We start from the raw sequence: 21,474 nt of genomic DNA, 5'->3' as shown, positions 1-21,474 counted from the left end.
GCTTGACTCAGATCGCGGACCTCACTTTACTGGTCATGTCCTTGGCCGTTTAGAACAAGGACTGGGCATTTCACACTCCTTTCATACACCCTACCACCCCCAGTCTAGCGGGAAAGTTGAGCGTATGAATAGGGAGCTTAAGTTTACATTGGCTAAATACTGTCAGGAAACAGGGTTAAAGTGGCCTCAGGTACTTCCCTTGGTCCTGTTTCACCTTCGTACTCACCCAACCCGTGTATTGGGATTATCCCCCTTTGAACTGCTCTATGGACACCCCCCTTTCAAAGGCGGGGCGCTACCACGTGCTGATGTTTCACTATTGGGAGGGGATCATATGACCGCGTGCCAGTTTCTCTCCCTACAGGCTCGCCTCCGTACCCTTTGGAAAGCCTCGCAGTTTTCCCAGACCGTGCCGCTGGAAGAACAGATCCACCCGTTCCAACCAGGGGACTTCGTCTGGGCCAAAAAGTTTGTTCGTGGCGACACCCTCCAGCCGAGGTTTACTGGACCCCACCAGGTTCTTTTAACAACCCAGACTGCAGTGTTCCTGGAAGGACGCAAATCCTGGATCCACCACTCCCACGTCAAGCCAGCCGTAGTGGACCACAGTGACGGACCAGCAGCTCTTGCCACCACTGAGGACACTGCCTCCGACCAGTGGACCAGCTTACCTCTTTCAGACATCAGACTTAAATTGACTCGGCAAAAATGAGAGGACCTTTTATTCTGACAACTGTATGTTTTTTATTATGCCTTTTTAGTTTATTTTCTGCTTATGAAGATAATGCTTTTATTAGATATTCCCACGAGGTTAAAACTCGTATTTTAGGAAATAGAAGTAATTGCTGGGTATGTACTCAATTTCCAGTAAATGCAGAACAGGGACTCCCCTTCACACCCATTCCCCTGACCACTGCTAATATGACTTGGATGCCACCGGCTAGAGAAAAAAATCCAGTCCAACACAATCTTACATGGGACAAAACAGGAGTGCCAATTAACAGATATCTCAGGGTAACCAATCAGACAGGATCACTGTGTTTTGTTAAAGAAAAGGGGTCAACTTTTGTGGGAACAAGTAAATGCAACATGTATTTTAATGGCACCGCCTTTAGCAAAAATCTTGGCTTCAAGCCTTGCGCATCCCACTTATCCCATATGTGGATCCCTCACCCCGATCCAACTTTTTCATGGGTGGGCAAGCCTTCAGAGTCAGCTTTTAAGAAGCCCTGCTCAGATCACGAGAGTGTCCAACTAATTGCTAAGGGATATACGATTGCCTTCTACAACTGCTCAAGCAGTACTACACTGCCCTTTGAAAACACCACTACCAAACTGTGCCTCTGCAGTTCGCACAACGACCCCTCTGCGTTACCAGGGGAACAATGGTCCAACGGGTGGTGGGTTACCTCCTACTTTGAGCAATGGAATACCCGAAACGCATTGTATGGAACATACTGGGTGTGCGGGCCCAAAGCTTATTACTTTCTCTCCCCTGATTGGGCAGAGTCATGTTATTTAGCGTGGCTAACACCGCCTTCTCGCATCTCCCTCACTCCCCCTCATTTTCCCCACGTTCGTAACATCCGTGAAACCTTCAGAGATATTAATATCCGTGATGGTTTGTCGTGGCAGCGGTGGGCTGGTCTCATTAGCTTGAGGGGTGGTGTCATCCGTCTACAGGGACTACTAGAATCTTTAACCAATGAAACTGCGACCCTATTTGAGAATCAGGCCGGGGAAATGTCCCAGCTGCGCCAGTTAGCTTTGCAAAACCGAATGGCTTTAGACATAATGTTAGCAGCCCAGGGAGGAACTTGCGCCCTCATAAATGAAGAATGCTGTGTTTTTGTAAATGACACCTACTCTGACACTTTTCAACGTACCAAACATCTAAGGGAAATGGCTAAGAACTACTCCTCTGGCCAGCCACCTTATGATTGGTGGGGAGCCTTATGGAATTGGCTGCCTGGATTTGGGTGGGTTAAAAAACTCTTGGTGGGTATTGTTGGGGCCATAGTAATCCTTATAATACTGTGTTGCTGTATTCAGTGTGTCCCCTCCCTCATAGACTCATGTGGGTCAGTTTATTCTTTTCCTACTTCAGCCAAGGGCCTTACTCTCTTCGAGTTGGCCCAGGCTGAAATTGCCAAGCGGCCCTTGGCTCCTTAAAATGGGGTGTAGCTTTTGGTAAATAGTTATCCCAAAGCTACAAATGGAGGAATGTTGAGTCTGAACTTTTGATGAGCTTAAACTTAACCCAGACTTGATGTCTCTGTCTGAACTTTTAATCAAAGCTCTGACCTGCGAACTACTCATGACACCCTCTTCCCCTTAAGTAGCCATCTCCCCTTTTGTCTTTTTGAATCTACATTTTAACCTGTTTTATCCTGTAGAATCTTGATTGATTATGCATGACCATTATGATCTGTTAATCACTTTGTTTACTTCTGTGTATAAATATTGATGCTCACCCCTAATAAACTTGCCACATTACTCTGAAGCCTTTTAAGCTAAGGATAGTGTGAGCCCGTTGATCAACGAATTGGTGTCTGGTCTCTGACAGATTGTGAGCCCATACCAACTCCGCACGAACTCGGGTGCTGGAGAGGTGAGTAAGGACTTGCTTTTTACCTAACAATATTATATGCAATATTTTAAGTTTGTGCCCCATACACTGAAGGTCGGAAGGAACTAACTTTCAGCCTTTAACTGGTAGTAAAGAGCAAAAATAAGCTTAGTGCTGCAAGTGTAAACGGAGTATTTCAGCCCCCAACTAAAACCTCTCCAGCACATCTTCTGGATGATCCTTGATGGACGATCCCTCACTCTCATAGATCTTGGGAGACAGGCCAGTCCTCGCTTACAGACAGCCCCCCAACCAGAAGCAAATACTCACGAGCAACCATACACCACACAACAAAAACACTAACCCAGGAACCTATCCTTGCAACAAAGCCCGTTGCCAACTCTGTCCACATATCTATTCAAGGGATACCATCATAGAACCTAACCACATCAGCCACACCATCAGGGGCTTGTTCATGTGCACATCTACCAATGTGATATATGCCATCATGTGCCAGCAATGCCCCTCTGCCACGTACGTTGGCCAAACTGGACAGTCTCTACGCAAAGAATAATGGACACAAATCCGACATCAAGAATTATAACATTCAAAAACCAGTTGGAGAACACTTCAGCCTCCCTGGACACTCAATTACAAACCTAAAAAATCGCAATCTTCAACAAAAAAAACCTTTAAAAAACAGATTCCAACGAGAAACTGCAGAACTGGAATTAATTTGCAAACTGGACACCATTAAATTAGGCTTGAATAAAGACTGGGAGTGGATGGGTCATTACACAAACTAAAGACTATTTCCGCGTGCTAATTTTCCCCCTACTGTTACTCACACCTTCTTGTCAACTTTTTGAAATGGGCCATCCTGATTATCACTACAAAAGTTTTAACTCCTGCTGATAATAGCCCACCTTAATTGATTAGTCTAGTTAGAGTTGGTATGGCAACCCCCATTTTTTCCATGTTCTCTGTGTATATATATTTTCCTACTGTATTTTCCACTGCATGCATCTGATGAAGTGGGTTTTAGCCCATGAAAGCTTATGCCCAAATAAATTTGTTAGTCTAAGGTGCCACAAGTACTCCTCGTTCTTTTTGCTGATACAGACTAACACAGCTACCACTCTGAAACCTGAGTATTTCTAGACTTCCTGATATTTCTTTTAAATAAAATATACTATTTCTCAATTTCCAAATGTATTTAACCATAGCATTTTTTTAAAAAATTCACATTTAATAGGTATTTACAGCAGCTACCTATATAAGGGAAGTCTAGGAGGGAATTTTCTACTTTAAAAAAAAAAACACCAGACAATTCTGAAGTTTTATTTATTTCTCTTCATAATATAATTTTAAAATAATTTTCTTGAATAAGTTGTTAGAAATTTTTGAATGAAAATCTTGTGTATTTACATATAATACAGGTGTTAAAATAATTTAAAAATAATCAGTGAATGTATAGACTAAGGCCCCAAGCCGGCAATTGGATCTATCCAGGCAAACCCCCTGTGACAGCATAGAGCCCACTGATGTTAGCGGTTTTCTGCCTGGAGGCAGGGGTCCACCTCCACATGAGTCCAGTTACAGAACAAGGGTAGAAAGTGTCCAGCCTGGGGAGCCCAATACACAATAATGAATGCCTGGCCTAGAGAACATAAGAGAGACTCCTCAGAAGCTTAGTATCTATGGAACTTAAACACTCAGCTGTGTAGAAGCTCTCATTATCTCACACCTGTAGATTTGAAGTCTCAAATCTTAGTCAAGGACCCTCTGGCCTTTTTATAATGAATAACTAAAAAAAAAAAAAAAAGGAATCATTAAATCATCTAAAATATACTAAAAAGTATTAGTCCTCACTGGAGACAAAATTAATGTGTGTGTGGAGTTTCCAGACCTTGCCATTTTTTAAAATGACTTTCCTCCTACGACATGCAAAAAGGTTTTTCTGAAAGTATGTGTGTTCTGGATTCATGAATATATCCTTAATATTACCTTTCCCCCAATAAAGTCCTTCGTAAACAGTGGGGTCAATGACTGCCTTTTTTTTTTTTTTTTTTTTTTTTAAATTTGATGCTTAGGCCTGGTCCACACTACCCCCCCACTTCGGACTAAGGTACGCAAATTCAGCTACGTTAATAACGTAGCTGAATTCAAAGTACCTTAGTCCGAACTTACCGCGGGTCCAGACGCTGCAGGCAGGCTCCCCCGACGATGCCGCGTACTCCTCTTGCCGAGCTGGAGTACCGGCGTCGACGGCGAGCACTTCCGGGATCGATCTGGGATCGATTTATCGCGTCTAGACAAGACGCGATAAATCGATCCCAGAACATCGATTGCCTGCCGTCGGACCCGGAGGTAAGTGTAGACGTACCCTTAGTAGCTAAAGGGCTTTTCCCCACCAGATAAGCAATACAAAACTCACAAATCACTAGCTGGCATTTTTACTTACTAGTGTATACTATTTTGCAATGAGAACTGTGTTGCTGCAGGAGTTCGTTGGCTTGGTACTCATTGCAGGACCCGATTCAAAACCCATTGAAATAAGTAAGATTCCCCTTGATGAGTTTTGAATTAGTCCCTTAGTAAAGTAGGCACTACTTTATTGACAAGTCTGCAGAGTTCACTGGCGTTACCCATGCCTTTGCATTGAATTGGTAAATAAGCTTGTTTTATAATGTTATGGTACAAATAAAGAAAAAAAATCTAAAGATTTGATTAACTTTATACTTTCTTCCTCTCCATTTTTTCCCCCAGTAAATGATTTTTGGGAGAAGGTTAAGTGTCAACATCAAATTTGATCTTTACTATAACACTACCGAACAAACTTATTTACCAATTCACATACTCTCTGTAGGGACCCCAGAGAGAAGTGTTTCCACTGTGCATCATAATGGATATGCCAGTGTTTATTCAGGCCCCCTATAGACTTAATCAATCAATCCCAGTAGAGAAAAAACAACGACATTGTGTGCTCCCTTTGTTGACTCACAGTAGCATCCCCCACTCCTCCCAGCCATAATGACATCAGCCATGAGGACTGAGCAGCGACACATTCAACTTTTACTTGTGATTCACAGCTCTGGACACCCTAAGTAACATCTTCATACAACAAACTGAGCCAAGAATTTTTATGTACAGTTACTAAATACACTTATTTTGGTTGGATTTAACTGGAAAGTCCTATACATCTTGAGAAAGGTCGTTTGGGCTCAAGGCTGAAATTTTAGAGCTCTCAAGCCTACTCAACAGCATAATTTGTTACATGAAAATGTTAAGTATAATTAATAAATACTGTGGAAACAACCAGCATTTAGAAGCATCTAATTTATAGTCAATATTGCTTCTTTCAATTTGTTTAGGTGGCTCAGAAAACAGAAAAGTACTCTACCAATTCAAGTTTTACTAACCACAGAATAATTAAAATTATTTGGATTAGTAAATTCCATTTGAAAGGCAACCTCAAGAATGTTTACCAGAAGATTACGATGATGAGAGGTGAATCAAACTATACTGCTAAAGAGAAAATGACTATGTCTGACAAAGCATTTAAGATCTTGGCAAACCATATTCATTTCAAGTCAAAATTGTCTAACATGATTTCTAAAGTGTGTGTCTAAAAATTGTAAAGCACACAAAATGCTAGCAGTAAAGTGCATATCTAGGCATATTTGAGCAACTCTCATAAGGCTCTTAGCTCCAACTCCTTTTGGAATCTTTGACCAAACAAAAAAACATTTTCTTCTCAAAATATAAGCAAAACACTTTATCCTGCAAGAATTTATGGAAAAAACAAACAATAACTCCATTATACTGTAATACTTAAAAAGCAAAAAAACAAAAACAAAAAAAACCCTTAGTTTACTAGAATTTGGATCATCCATAATTTTTACATGTGCTGGATCTAGATATGAGCAAATTACCATAAAAGACTTAATACAATCAACTGCAAAGAGGAAAAAAGGTGCAACAGCATGCTGAATTACTATGTAAAGTGCAATTTACTATAAATATGTAGAGGAATATGCAACTGTTAGTTAAGACAGAAAATGGAATGAAGACAGGACAATACAATTATATTAAAAAGTAAACATCTGTATTCAGAACTCACCACGTATTAAAAACATTTACTTTGCAAAAAGCAGATGAAGTGTTCAACAAATCATATTTTAAAAGCACTAACTAGTAAAAAGACTTCGTATTTACTTTTAGAAAACAAATAATGTTCAAGAAACATGTTTCAATAATAAAACTAATGAACCAAACTTGATAACCCCACATATATTGATAAGACTATCAAGACAATTTTAAAATTAGAATACCTGACAAAATTAATTTATAAAATAGTAAAATACATATAGAACCAGTTGTCAATATGTGAATGAACATTATATTGACAAAAGCCAGAAGTATCGGTATGTACTAAAAATCCAAAAATGTATGAAAGGAATGAATATTAAGGGCTGGTCTACGCACAGTTTTTGTACTGCTTTAACTATATTGGTTTCTAAACCATTATTATAGTTAAAGCAATACAAAAAACTGTGTTTAGACCAGCCCAAAGTTCTGTTTCTTAGGCCCTGTCTACACTGGCAAGTTTCTGCGCGGTAAAGCAGCTTTCTGCGCTGTGACGCCTGACGTGTACACACTGCCAAGCCACTTAGTGGCAGAAACTGCGCAGTTGTAACACTTCAAAAAAACACAAAACACCCCAACGAGAGGTGTACAGCTTTCTGCGCTGGGGCTACAGTGTTGCGGTGCCAGTGTAGACACCCTGGTCGATTACAGCGCTGTGATTAGCCGCCGGGAGGTGTCCCACAATGCCTGTTCTCACCTCTCTGGTCATTGGTTTAAACTCTACTACCCTGCCCTCAGGTGACCAACTGTAATCCACACCCCATAAATGCCGAGCTGTTGGACCTCATCAGCATTTGGGGAGAGGAGGCTGTCCAGTCCCAGCTGCGCTCCAGACATAGGAATTATACCTATGGACAGATTTCACGATGCGTGACAGAAAGGGGCCATGACCGGGACACATTGCAGTGCAGGGTCAAAGTGAAGGAGCTGCGGAACGCCTACCACAAAGCGCGGGAGGCAAACTGCCGCTCCAGTGCTGCGCCCACAAGCTGCCGGTTCTACAAAGAGCTGGACATGATACTCGGCGGCGACCCCACCTCCACTGCGAAGACCACTGTGGATACTTTGGTGGCTCGTGTGCCAGTCGAAAGTGGACAGAGCCAGGAGGAGGAGGAAATCTTGGACGAGGATGTGGATGAGAGGGATTCCCAGAGACAGAGGATGACTCGGAGATCAGAGATGCATGCAGCCAGGAGCTCTTTTCTACCCTGGAGGAGGCTAGCCAGTCATAGCTGTCGGAGATTGGCAAAGTGCAAACAGGAGAGGAGGCCCCTGGTACATAGATCTGATTTTGGGAATCACTGAAGAAAGTTGTTTGGGGCAGGAGGGTTGCAGAAAGCAGACTTGTCTCCCACCGCATGCCTAGTCTGAGCGGCGGAACAGGCTGTTGATCGACTCCCTCACTTTATGGGAATCTCCCAGAGATCTCCACGAAACTCTCATGGACTGGGCAATCCACTGCCACAGATTCTTCGGCAGAACTGCTTTGTTTCTTGCCCCATTAACGGTAAATTTCCCGCACCACTGTGCCATTGGAGGGGGAGGGGGGGATGGATGGAGGAAGAACCATTGCTGCACACAGGCGAGCCGCATAGGGGCCAGGGCAGAAGCCGAATTCTTGGAGAAGACCCTCCCTTGATTCCCTGCTCACCCTCAGCAGCAAGATATCTTCCATAATGATCGCATCCTGTGGAAAGTGTGGGACAGGAATGATTATCAGCCCCCCACCCCACCCCTACAGTGCTGGCTCTCCCCAAGAACCACATGGCCAGTGTACAGCAGGGTCCAGGAAGAGCAATTTATCTTGCCCCTGCGGCTACTCACTATTTTAGGGGTCTTGTGGCTCTTGTTGCTTGCCTGGGGTGAGCCAGTTAGTGACAGGTATGTGAGTACTGGCTGTGTTTTAAATCACTGAATCAGTGTTCCCTGTGTTGCAAACAATACTGCTTCCGTAAAATGTTGCGTTTAAACTTCACAGAGAACCTTGGGAGCCCAGCCTCCCTCTTTATTATTGCCGGCTGAACGGCTGTGCAGAATTAGAAAGCGGCCAAGAACTAAGAAGGACTTTCTGCGTGATGTTATGATGCACTCCACTGCCGAGAAACAGGAATTGAAGGAGTGGCGGGACAGCAAGAAGAGCGACCGAAAGGAGAACGCGGCACGCCAGAATGAAGCCACGGAGCGGCTCTTAAAGGTTATGGAGTGCAAAGGGGACACGCTGCAGGCGATACTAGCTCTTCAAACCAAGCAGCTCCGTGCCCACCCTTCCCTGCAGCCGCTGTCGCAAAACTCTTTCCCATGCGCCCCCCAGACACCACCAAGACACTTATCAACCTCCTGGCTCCAGTCTGTACGCATGGCATTCCACTGTTCCCCCCTCACAGTCCAGCACTGCAGACTCCCACTAATCACTGCACTCAACACCCATCCCTCTGCAGTTTGGTCCTGCTGAAGTACAGTACCCACTGCATTGCACGCTATCCCGGGACCCCTCCTCCTCCTCGGACCTTCCCCCATCCCCCTCACTGCTGCTGATTTTTTTGTTTGACTCTCTCCTCCAGTTGTCTTTTAATACAAGAATTGAGTTGGTTTGAAAGCAATCTTTATTCTATTAATTGAAAGCAAAAAGAGCACTGCAAAGCAACATACAATTATGTTAAACCCACATATTGCATCACATGCACCAATCATCTCCTGGCATTACAAGCACTGCACTCCCGAGCATAGCAACAAATATTAGTGTCTTTCAGCTTCAGATTGCTGCCTCAAGGCATCCCTGATCCTTATGACCCCGCACTATGCCCCTCTAATAGCCCTGGTCTCTGGCCGTTCAAACTCAGCCTCCAGGCGCTGAGCCTCTGCGATCCATCCCTGAGTGAAGCTTTCACCCTTCCCTTCACAAATATTATAGGGTGTACAGCACGCGGCTATAAGCATAGGAATATTGTCATCAGCCAGGTCCAGCTTCCCACAGAGGCAGCACCAGCAGGCTTTTAAATGGCCAAAAGCACACTCAACAGTCATTCTGCACTTGGTCAGCCTGTTGTTGAACCGCTCCTTGCTGCTGTCAAGTTGCCCCATGTATGGCTTCATAAGCCACAGCATTAAGGGGTAAGCGGGGTCTCCCAGGATCACAATGGGCATTTCGACTTCCCTTTGGCAGTGGTTCTCAAACTTTTGTACTAGTGACCCCTTTCACATAGCAAGCCTCTGAGTGCGACCCCCTTAATAAATTAAAAACACCTTTTTATATATTTAACACCATTATAAATGCTGGAGGCAAAGCGGGGTTTGTGGTGGAAGCTGACAGCTCGCGACCCCCCATGTAATAACCTCGTGACCCCCTGAGGGGTCCCGACCCCCATGTTGAGAACCCCTACGGTGATCTTCTAGTCCGGAAAGAAAGTACCTGCTTGCAGCTTCCTGAAGAGGCCAGTGTTCCGAAAGATGTGTGCGTCATGCACCTTTCTGGACCAGCCTGTGTTAATGTCTGTGAATCGCCCACAGTTATCCACAAGTGCCTGGAGAACCATTGAGAAATACCCCTTGCGATTAATGTACTCGGTGGCTAGGTAGTCTGGTGCCAGAAAAGGAATGTGTGTGACATCCATCACCCCTCCGCAGTTAGGGAAACCCATTTGTACAATGTCATCTACAATGTCATGCACGTTGCCCAGAGTCATGGTCTTTCGGAGCTGGATGGGATTAATGGCCCTGCACACTTCTGTCAACACGACTCCAACGGTAAACTTTCCCACTCCGAACTGATTAGCAACCGATCGGTAGTTGTCTGGAGTAGCTAGCTTCCACAGTGCAATCACCATGCACTTCTCCAACGGCAGGGCGCCTCTTGTTCTCGTGTCCTTGCGCTGCAGGGAGGGGAGAGCTCATTACACAGTCTCATGAATGTGGCTTTCCTCATCCAAAAATTCTGCAGCCACTGCTCGTCATCCCAGACATACATCACAATGTGATCCCACCACTCAGTGCTTGTTTCCCGAGCCCAAAAGCAGCGTTCCACTGTGGTCAGCACCTCTGTGAATGCCACAAGCAATCTCATGTCGTAGCTACTACGCATGGCGAGATCTATGTCACACTCCTCTTGCTTTTGTAGTTTAAGGAATAACTCCACTGCCACTAGTGACGTGTTGGTCAGAGCAAGCAGCATACTGGTCAACAGTGCGGGATCCATTCCTGCAGCCTGAAGAGGCAGGGCGCGCAGTACACAAACCGTTGAAATATGGCGCCAAAGGCAGACGGAAGCACAGGGATTGCTGGGATGCCCTGCAACCCCCTTCGCTTTCCCACAAGTCTTAGCAGCAGAAGAGAAAAAGGTGGTTTGTGGGATAGCTGCCCAGAGTGCACCGCTCCGAATACTGCTGCAAATGCCACAAGTGTGAACACGCTGTTGCGCAGGCAGCTGACAGTATCAACACAGAACAGCTGTTTCCCTTCAGTGCTTTCTGAGCAGCGCTGTAACTCCCTGTGCGATAAAACTGCCAGTGTAGACATGCCCTAAGTTTAATCTTAACAGACTGCTCATGAGGCACGTTCTGCATATGGAAGCAAAGAACTCAAGGCTAAGGGTTAACAACTTTCTGTTTACTGGAAAGTAGCATCACATTGTCAAATAACATTGAAATAGAAATATGGATGGACATGTTAAATAGTGTTGAACAATAGGAATTGTGACTCATTCATACACCAACAAAATATACAATGTAAGAAGCCTCATCCTCAAATATTTCCTTAGAATGGGAAAGGAGATGAATATATATATTGTGATATCTGCTAGCACAGGAAAGCTATAAAGAGATACATTTGGGGAGAAAAGAGAGACACATTTTAACTCCTTTGGACTAAGAGTTTGAATTAAAAGAGTGATGAATGTAATGTCAGAATCAAAAGACTTACCAGACAACTACACATCAGAGGACTAAATATGCTAAAGATGCATAAGACAGCACTTTTAAAAGGTCCTGGAGCAAAGCCTTTCCCTATTGTTGGTAAGAATCTCACTGCTCTCTTTCTTACTTAGGGTGCTGGACCATGCTTGGCAGATCTCCATCTTTCATAACAATCTCTGGCTATAAGGTATTGTATAAATTTGAAGCCCCCACCCTTTACTACTGCCAGGCCTTGTCTTCACTGGGGAAAAGGGTGTGTTCTTACCTTGTGTTAGACACCACAACATAAAATTATAGCGGGGGAAAAAGGGAGTTGTAGTATTAACACGTTAGCATGTAGAGGTAAACACTAATCTCCCCACTAACTAATATTAACACTGAAAACTACAAATGCCTTTTGTTTGCTTGGATTTTATGCTATGTTCTTACCTTCTGTTAGTTAATACATCTTTCCTCCTTGAGTGTATGCACCCATAAAGAGGATTTCTCTCCTTTTTCCTCATTTTAGAGATTTTTGGCTTTTACAGGAAACAAAACATATGATAGTCTCTCCTTTAAGATGGAGTTCCTGCAGAATCTACCTTTATTGCTGATTTCAACAGCAGCAGAATGAAATTGACATAGCTGTCAATTTCATTCTGCTGCTGGTGCATGGCAAAGCTATGATGAGCCAGGTCTGTGGGCAGACAGCACAATATCAGTTCACATCAAAAAAAAGAACAGTCTCTAAGTCGCCACAAGTACTCCTGTTCTTTTTGCGGATACAAACTAACATGGCTGCTACTCTGAAACCTGTCACATCAAAAAGTTATCTTCACAACCACAAGTCCTAGAATTTAAAATAAAATAAAAATGCACATTCTGCAAAAATTGATAGCTCTGCAGGTAAACACCATCCCAGCAAGGAAAGCTTCCTACTAGACATTTAGCTAGGGCTCTAAAAATTTACTTGTAAAATATAGGGACAACCTCCCCTAATAGAGAGGTCTGGCACAAATGATACAGCATGTGGAAAAAGACAAACCAGTTTCCTATGTGAATATTGCCCTTATGATAGCCAGGCAACAGTAAAAATAATCCTTTGCACTTCTCTGCAGTCCACTTACCATCCAAGTAAACTTTACAAACATCAACTCATTCTCACCACAACAGCCTGATGTGACTATTAGTGTCCATTCTACAGATGGGGAAACTAGAGCACACAGAGATTGACTCACCTTGCCAAAGGCACCACCAGATGCAAACTGGGGCATCGGGGCCTCTCCCCGTGGCAGAGTAGGTGGGGGGGGGTCTATCACCCAACAAGAGTGTGTGTGGGGGAAACCCAGTGTTGCCACTGGGGAGGCTATGGTCTGACAAGCCAATGGAGCTGCGTGTTTGGTGCCCCCATACACATTCAGTACCGAAGGGGGGGGGGATCTGGGCCCCAATACCGCAGCAACTGGGTGGGGGCGCTAAACAGCAGAGGGAGGGTGACCAGACAGCAAGTGTGAAAAATCGGGACAGGGGGTGGGGGGCAATAGGAGCCTATATAAAAAAAAAGATCCCAAAATCGGGACTGTCCCTATAAAATCGGGACATCTGGTCACCCTAGGAGGGGGCCGGGCCTCGCACCCCTCCCGGGCTAAGGGAGAAGCTCTACTAACAGCACCCGGCGACGGGGCTATCGCGTAGACATGAGCCCCCCCCGGGGAGAGCCAGGCGGCGGCCGGACCCCGCTCGGGGGTTGTTCCTGCTCTGTCGTAGACGCGGCGCCTCTCGACGGTACCAGCTGGTGCAAGGATTCGCCGGCGCCGCCTGGCCCTGGCCGGGGAATGGGTCTCCCCAGGACTCGTGCCGCACCCCCCAACCCCACTATTGACTCCACTTACCGGAGGGCGGGAAGGAAACCAAACGGCCAGGGCGAGTAGGTGGGTAGGGGACTAGCCTGGTCCCGTCACTCGCAGGCAGACACACAACGTGCTCCTACTGCCACCCGGCCAAAATGGCCGCCACCCCCAGAGCGGAGCTAGAGCTACTAACCATAGAGACGCGAGGAGGAAGGGGAAGAGACGCTCACCATAGAGAACAGGTGGGCGCTAAAAGAGCGCGACGCCTCAGGGCAAGGGCGTGGCTAAGATAGTTTCGGAGACGCTTCAGGACGCGTCTGTTGTGTAACGTCATCGCTGGGGGACGGAGCGGAAAGTGAGCTGCGGAGTGGGCGGGGCGGCTGTAACGTGAGTGTCCCCTTCTCCTTCTCCTCCGGGCAGATTGTCTCCCATATTCCCCCTCCCGCTCCGTAGCAAGGGGCGGGCCCAGCAGGGAGCGGTGGCAGCTGGTGGCCCGAGCCCCGAGAGTCTCTGTTTAGAAGGTGAATTCATCGCTCCTGGTTTCTCAGGGGCCCTGGTGGTGCTGAGACCTGGCACCGCCACAGCCGGCACCTGCGCCTCTGCCTGGCTACTGCACAGGTACGGGCAGTGCCCGCTTCCCCGCACGGGGCCGCCGGCCTGAGAACCCGCTGACTGGAGTGAGAGCGAAGCCCCTTCTCCATGGCTCGTTCAGGCCTTTCTCGGATCCGCCAGCAAGCACCCCCGTACAGGGTGGCTTTTGCTAGGTGCACCTCTCGGTGTGTCAGACTCCGCTCTGAGGGGACCCTTATATTTCATAAACCACTGACATGGGGTTAGGGTCAGAAAGTCTGTATCTACGTATCAGTCCTCTCTCTTAAGCCAAAAGTATGCGACTCTGGTTACACCACCTGAACAAACTGCCCCTCCCCGCTCCCTTTGCAGAGCTGAGTTTGGATACAGTTAATTGGCTGTGTTGACTAGATTTAGGGGTTTATTTTGTATATTGGTACTATTTTTACACTTCCCAAAATGTGGCGTAGTTTTTATCTTAGTAACTTTGCCAGATTGCGTGTAGGAGCGAAACATGGTCAGGCTGTCAGGAATCCGCAAACCTGATATGGCTTGAAGATTGGCTAAACTATTTAATTTCAAATCCCCTTATCATGAATGTGATGGAGGGCCTGGGGACCCGCCCATAATTATATTTTTTAGTAAAGTAAATAGTATCTTGGTGGAGTTGTAAAAAAGCCTGACCTAAACTAGATATGACTGGCCAGAGTGGTCCCTCAAAACTGGTATCTGTGCTAGGTTGTTAAGCCTTTAGAGAGACTATTGTGAATTGTTGTTAATGAGATTTTTGCTATGTCTCTGCTGCCCCTCAGTTGAAACTACAGTGAACAGCAGTGCACAACAAAGTGTAACTTCCCTGTGTGGAATGCTGCAGGCATGAACTAAAAGGCTCCTAGTTCATATTAACATAGTCCTTTTTGAGGAGGACTGTACTAGAAACCTTTCAGTTTGCTTCCACACAGGGGAGTTACAGTGCAGCACTTTGGTATGCACTGCTATTCACATCAAGGTAGTCCAAACTACAGGGCAGTGTACGTGATCCCTTTGTTTTCAGTGGCCTATCTCTTAGGCCTAATACAAGTTTGCAATTCTTGCACTGATTTTAAGTTTTGGTCAGGAGTGTATGTATTTAATTTTAACCAAAATAATTATTGGTACAACCCCTAATGTACAAGCAATTACAGCAGTATAGCTTATTCCTTTACGTTTAGGGGAATAAACCATAGTGGTATAAGCACTGCATAATGATATAACTGTGTCAACACTAGATGGTTGAACCACTTTATATAGGTTTCAAACTAATGTATTTGAAGTAGTATAAAAGCAGTGTGTAGACAAACTCTTGGAGAAAGCAGTGAGTTCAAAACTGTGGGTTGGGATGGGGTTGTAAGAGGAGAAAATTATTTGGGAAAACAGTTAGTATCCCTATATCTGATTGGGGCTTGACAATGAGTATCAAGAGAGATGCATCTGTCTGTAGACAGCAGTATGGTCTGATGGGCAGACTAGAGTAGTCAAAGTATTCTTTCCTTTTTTTTCCTTTGTCCTCTGTAGCTAAGCTAAGAATGCCTTATATAGTTTATCTTATGAAAAGTATAAGTCTAGATATGTTAAGCCATTCATTTTATTTTAATTCCATTTTCTTTGTTAATAAATCTCATATTTATTAAGATTACTGCTGTTTGGGTAACTTCATGGAGACATCCCAAAGAGAAGAGAACTCCTTTACCCTTCAGCCCTCTCCTTAGACGTTACAAGTTTCTGGAAAATACATACCCTTCTTAGTCTTGGCCAAGAGTACACCGAGGTGTCTTTCCCCCGGTGTCAAGTATCGGGGGTAGCCGTGTTAGTCTGTATCTACAAAAACAACAAGGAGTCTGGTGACACCTTAAAGACTAACAGATTTATTTGGGCATAAGCTTTCGTGGGTAAAAACTTTTTTTTTTTTTTTACCCACGAAAGCTTATGCCCAAATAAATCTGTTAGTCTTTAAGGTGCCACCAGACTCCTTGTTGTTTTTTCCCCCGGTGAATTGTGTTGCCATCAGGTTGCTGTGGAATAGCACAAAGGGAGGAAATGAGAGGTGGAGGGGGTGGTGTTGTACGGAACAAATCCTTTTATGTACAGCTTAATGCCATTTAGAAGCTAAATTGTTAAATTTCAAGGTTGTAATGCTATCACTAGAAACTTAAAGATGATCTGGTGGTATTAGGGGTTTGCTAGATGGAGAAGATGCCTCCCTAGAAATTTCAGCTGGAAGCATTCCCCTCCTCCCTTTTGCTAAGGTCTGAGCCATACAGGGAGAGGAGAGGAAGAGATTTTCAGCCAGATTAATTGTGATTTTTCCATAACCCAGGGAAGAAAAAAGTGGAAATTACTCTTACCTTGCTATTTTCCCTCACCCCAAAAGAATTATGATGGTTTCTTAAAACATTTGATCTGAAAACATCACTTGGTAAGCATATTTATTATTCAGAAATAGACGCACATTACTCACAATGAATAACTTGCAAATCTGTAAATAAAATACAAGAACCCATTAATCAAGTTTTCACTTTGCAGGCCTACAACTCTTTTGTATTTGCCTTTACACACTAATGTGCTCTTACCACTTGATTACTTTTCTGGCACCTACCCTATTATGAAGCTCCAAACAAACCAATCAGAATGTGATTAAAAATGTGCTGTATAGATGCTGAACTGGTTGGACAGAATGCAGCTCATAAAAAGTGACAACATTCTGAATTCAGCCATTCTATTGTCAATGATTTTCCTGTATATTTTCTCACCATTTTAGTGCAGTGGACTGTGGCAATCTCTTTTGCAATCCTAGATTTGGACATCTGGGTCTTCAACAACCCTTTGTGCTAGAAGGGAAGTCATTCAGGTTTATATTGCAATGGCCACATTTTAGCCTCTTCTTCATTTTCTGACCCTAACCTTTGTATTTGGGGTCAATCATGCTGGCTTAGTTTTGGGAAAAGTTCCATAGCTTCTCTGAATGGCTATTATTTTATATTTTATACTTGTGTGGCTCCAGTTCTTTATTAATTAGATCAAGCCAGATCTTTACTGAGAATGCAACAATATTGCCATTGTACTATCATCTGATAATCCTGCTTTGAAATCTTTAATTGCTTTTGTAAATTTGATGTCTCTCTTCAGAACCCCTTGTGTAAAATATGTTTGATCAAAATCTTCCTCATTGTCACTGCAAATATCATACTTATTGGTTGAAAATGTAGAGAGTCTTTTTTGAGACTTTTACCAAGTGTTATTGGGAGGCTTGGGCATCAATTGTTTTTCAGACAACCAATCTTTAGTATCCTGGTGGTTGCAGAAAAACCTTTGATCTTTCACAATATGCTTTAGATCTGTATTGGGTGTTAATTCTTTTTCACTTAGGGTGCTGAACACCCATACCTCAGAAGTTTAGGATAATTGTACCTGAGCAATTCACCCATACCTCTTGTCTGAGTAAATGGTAAAGCTTTCTTGGTCCTATCTTTCTGCATATTCTTGCATTGTATTTTAAGCAACTTGGAATTTTATATTCTGCAGTCCTCTCTTCATAAAGATGTCAAGATATATAGGATTAGGAGCTGGAAAGGGCTGTAGCAGATCTGGAGGGGAGATGGGGGGGCAGGGGGGAAAATAGAAGTTGTGTCTGACTTTTCATGCTCCAATCCTGCCAAGACTTATGCATCAAAGGCCTTGGCTACACTTGCAGATGTACAGCGCTGTGAGTTAAACCTGACTTCGTGCAGCTGAGTAGGGAAAGCGCTGCAGTCTGTCCACACTGACAGCTGCCCAGCGCGCTGTCGTGGCCACATTTGCGGCAATTGCAGCGCTATTGGGAGCGGTGCATTATGGGCAGCTAACCCACAGAGCACCTCTTCCCATTCTGGCGCCGTGGGTTGTGGGAAGGGGGCGTAGGTGCGGGGCATTCTGGGTCCTGTCCCAACGCCCCGTGATGCATCGCTTCACATCCCAGAAATCCCTTTGTTTCCGTCCACCTTTGGCGCCATCTTTCAACAGTTTCTGTGCAGCACTCCGCAGCTCCTTCACTTTAATCCTGCACTGCAGGGCGTCCCGGTCATGGCCCCTTTCCATCATGTCCTTTGATACCTTCCCGAAGGTATCATAATTTCTACGGCTGGAGCGCAGCTGGGACTGTACAGCTTCCTCCCCCCAAACACTGATGAGGTCCAGCAACTCGCCATTGCTCCATGCTGGGGCTCGCTTGGCGCGTGGAGGCATGGTCACCTGGAAAGATTCGCTGATAGCACTCCATGCCACGCCGGGCTGAGCAAACAGGAAGGGGATTTTTAAAATTCCCGGGAATGTAAAGGGTGGGTCACATGGTTGGTTACCTGAGGCCAGGGCAGTAGAGTTTGAACTGATGACCAGAGTGGCTAGAACAGGCATTGTGGGATACTGCCGAATAATTCTGGAGGCCATTCACAGTGCATTGGGCGGCCACACTGGCACCGCAGCGCTGCAGCGGCAGCACAATACTCGCTATTCCTCTCAGGGAGGTGGAGTACATGCAGCGCTGCAACCCCGGAGATACAGCGCTGCAAATGCCTTGCCAGTGTGGACGGGGAGTGAGTTACAGCGCTGGGGGTGGCTTTACAGTGCTGTAACTCGCAAGTGTAGCCAAGGCCAAAGTCAATGGGACTACTCACAATGTGTAAAGTATGCCTTTGCTAGGTCAGGGCCACAGTAGATGATAAACATAAATTCTTATGAAAATATAGCCAAATAATTGCTTTTTTAGTTTTCAATGTTACCTTGTTTTGGGGTTTTCTGTAGTCTGAGTCTTGTGAGAAATTTCAAAGTTGTGGCTTTGAGATTGTAATGTATTTTCAGACATCAACAACAAACTCTGGGAAAATTTCAGGAAGAAGTGATTTTTAAATACCGTACTTTAGAATTCTGCTGGAAAGTCTCTAGAATGAATGAGTGTCTGGAATATGTTTATCCATCTCCTTGAAATAGTCCACATTTGCAAAGTGATTTCTTCTGCTTGTTTAAGGGGTTTATAGCTCACTTTTAAACAGAAAACATGACCACTGGAAGGAAAAGCAAAGGTATCTGTACAAGTGGAGATTTGCCTGTGGAAACTATGGGGTTTCCTTTTACTTCAAGAAGGGAACTTATTATTAAAAAAATTAAGAATGTGAGGTTTTGTTAGAGACTATGTTTAAAGCTAACATGATAATAGCTCTTGTAAATTGGAGTACACTGATATAATTTTCTTTGGTGGAGCGAAGATGTGTTGTGTCCCAAACTGTTACATTAATTGTGACTAGGTGGGAGAGAGTGGCAAGGTTGGTCTCTGTATAAATGTGAGAATCTGCAAAGTGTATTTAAAATTTCATCTACTATATTTTTTGCCGTGACACAAGCAACTAAATGTTCTGTGACCTTGGTCTAGTTAGTAGACAGTACATTATTCAAGATTCATGAAGCCAGGAAAAACTTCTCTCTTCCATCAATGTGTAAGAATCAAAAATTCAATTTATGATTAGTAAAAAGAAAAACTATTGGTCGCAGACCACAGATATCCTGTAATTCTTCAGGACTGGCTAAAATCTTCAAAACATCAAACAATTTGGAAACAAGATCTGAGGAATTGGAAATTTTTTTTGCTTTCATTAGATTAAAAATTATTCCAGTGATGGTAATTAATGCAATTTAAAGGTCTCCGTCAATTTTTTTCCATTATGCTATAATTGGATAATTAATTCCAGCAAATGATTCTTAAAATTGTTATGGTTACTGAAGCAGTAGGGAAAAACTAGATATTACTTTTAAAGTAGCTGTTTTAAACAAATAATGACAAAGTTAAAAAACAGGTAATATAATCGTTTGATCTGTTGGTGAGCATTAGTATCTAATATAGGAACGTTTGAGGGAATTGAACTACAATAAAATTTAACATGAGGGAAAAGGAAGCAATTAAAACAGATAAAAGTTGAAAGGGGTGTGTGTGTGTGTGTGTGTGTGTGTGTGTGTGTGAGAGAGTGAGAGAGTGGAATCACAGGGCATTAGCTTAAGACTTGAGAGACCTGGCTTCTTCAGTTCCATCCTCTGCAACAGACTTGCTGTGTAATCTTGGGCAAGTCACTTCCTGTCTCTGACCTATCTGTAAATTAGGGTTAATAGCAATTCCCTACCTCACTGGGATGTTGAGGATAAATAGATTAAAGATTGTGAGTTCAGATACTATAGTGATGGGGGCGAATAAGTACCTGTTCAGTATGTGTAGATAACAAGGCAGCTGCAAATGTGCCATTTCATGCACAGCCTTGCATGTATCAGTGGATATAGTGAACTTATATTTTCAGAAAGCCTTTGACAAGGTCCCTCACCAAAGGCTCTTACGCAAAGTAAGCTGCCATGGGATAAGAGGGAAGGTCCTCTCATGGATTGGTAACTGGTTGAAAGATAGGAAATAAAGGGTAGGTATAAATGGTCAGTTTTCAGAATAGAGAGAGGTAAATAATGGTGTCCCCCAGGGGTCTGTTCTGGGACCAGTCCTATTCAACATGTTCATAAATGATCTGGAAAAAGGGGTAAACAGTGAGGTGGCAAAATTTGCAGATGATACAAAATTACTAAAGACCGTTAAAACCCAGGCAGACTGTGAAGAGCTACAAAAGGATCTCTCAAAACTGGGTGACTGGGCAACAAAATGGCAGATTAAGTTTAATGTTGATAAATGCAAAGTAATGCACATTGGAAAGCATAATCCCAACTATACATATAAAATGATGGCGTTACCGCTCAAGAAAGTGATCTTGGAGTCCTTGTGGATAGTTCTCTGAAAACATCCACTCAATGTGCAGTGGCAGTCAAAAAAGTGAACAGAATGCTGGGAATAATTAAGAAAGGATAGATAATATGACAGAAAATATCATGTTGCCTCTATATAAATTCATGGTACGCCCACATCTTAACTACTGCGTGCAGATGTGGTCGCCCCATCTCAAAACAGATACCTTGGAATTGGAAAAGGTTCAGAAAAGGGCAACAAAAATTATTAGCGGTATGGAACGGCTTCCGTATGAGGCGAGATTAATAAGACTGGGACTTTTCAGCTTGGAAAAGAGACATGGGGTGATATGATTGAGGTCTATAAAATCATGACTGGTGTACAGAAAGTAGATAAGGAAGTGGTGTTTACTACTTCTCATAACACAAGAACTAGGGGGTCACCAAATGAATAGGCAGCAGGTTTAAAACGAACAAAAGGAAGTATTTCTTCACACAATGCACAGTCAACCTGTGGAACTCTTTGCCAGAGGATGTTATGAAGGCCAAGACCATAACAGGTTTCAAAAAAGAACTAGATAAATTCATGGAGGATAGGTCCATCAATGGCTATTAGCCAGGATGGCCAGGAATGATGTCCCTAGCCTCTGTTTGCCAGAAGCTGGGAATG

The 21,474-nt window shown here is 44.0% G+C and overlaps 2 protein-coding genes across 10 annotated transcripts in view; one reads left to right on the top strand and one right to left on the bottom strand.

Moving 5' to 3' along the window:
- Positions 1-13,635, bottom strand: part of ABCE1 (ATP binding cassette subfamily E member 1) — a 40,396-nt gene extending 26,761 nt beyond the window's left edge. Inside the window, exon 1 of the mRNA XM_065404637.1 lies at positions 13,497-13,635. The gene's annotated coding sequence lies outside the window, so the exon portion shown is untranslated. The remainder of the gene's footprint in view (positions 1-13,496) is intronic.
- A 169-nt stretch (positions 13,636-13,804) lies between these two features.
- Positions 13,805-21,474, top strand: part of ANAPC10 (anaphase promoting complex subunit 10) — a 72,052-nt gene continuing 64,382 nt past the window's right edge. For 5 of the 9 annotated variants that reach the window (XR_010561437.1, XR_010561438.1, XM_065404903.1 and 2 more), the window contains exon 1: positions 13,805-13,841. The gene's annotated coding sequence lies outside the window, so the exon portion shown is untranslated. The other 4 variants (XM_065404898.1, XM_065404900.1, XM_065404899.1 and 1 more) reach the window with 4 other exon arrangements.

This window comes from Emys orbicularis, chromosome 5 (assembly GCF_028017835.1).
Source record: "Emys orbicularis isolate rEmyOrb1 chromosome 5, rEmyOrb1.hap1, whole genome shotgun sequence".
In the NCBI taxonomy this organism is placed as follows: Eukaryota; Metazoa; Chordata; order Testudines; family Emydidae; genus Emys; species Emys orbicularis.
This window is presented reverse-complemented; position numbering and strand designations above follow the sequence as displayed.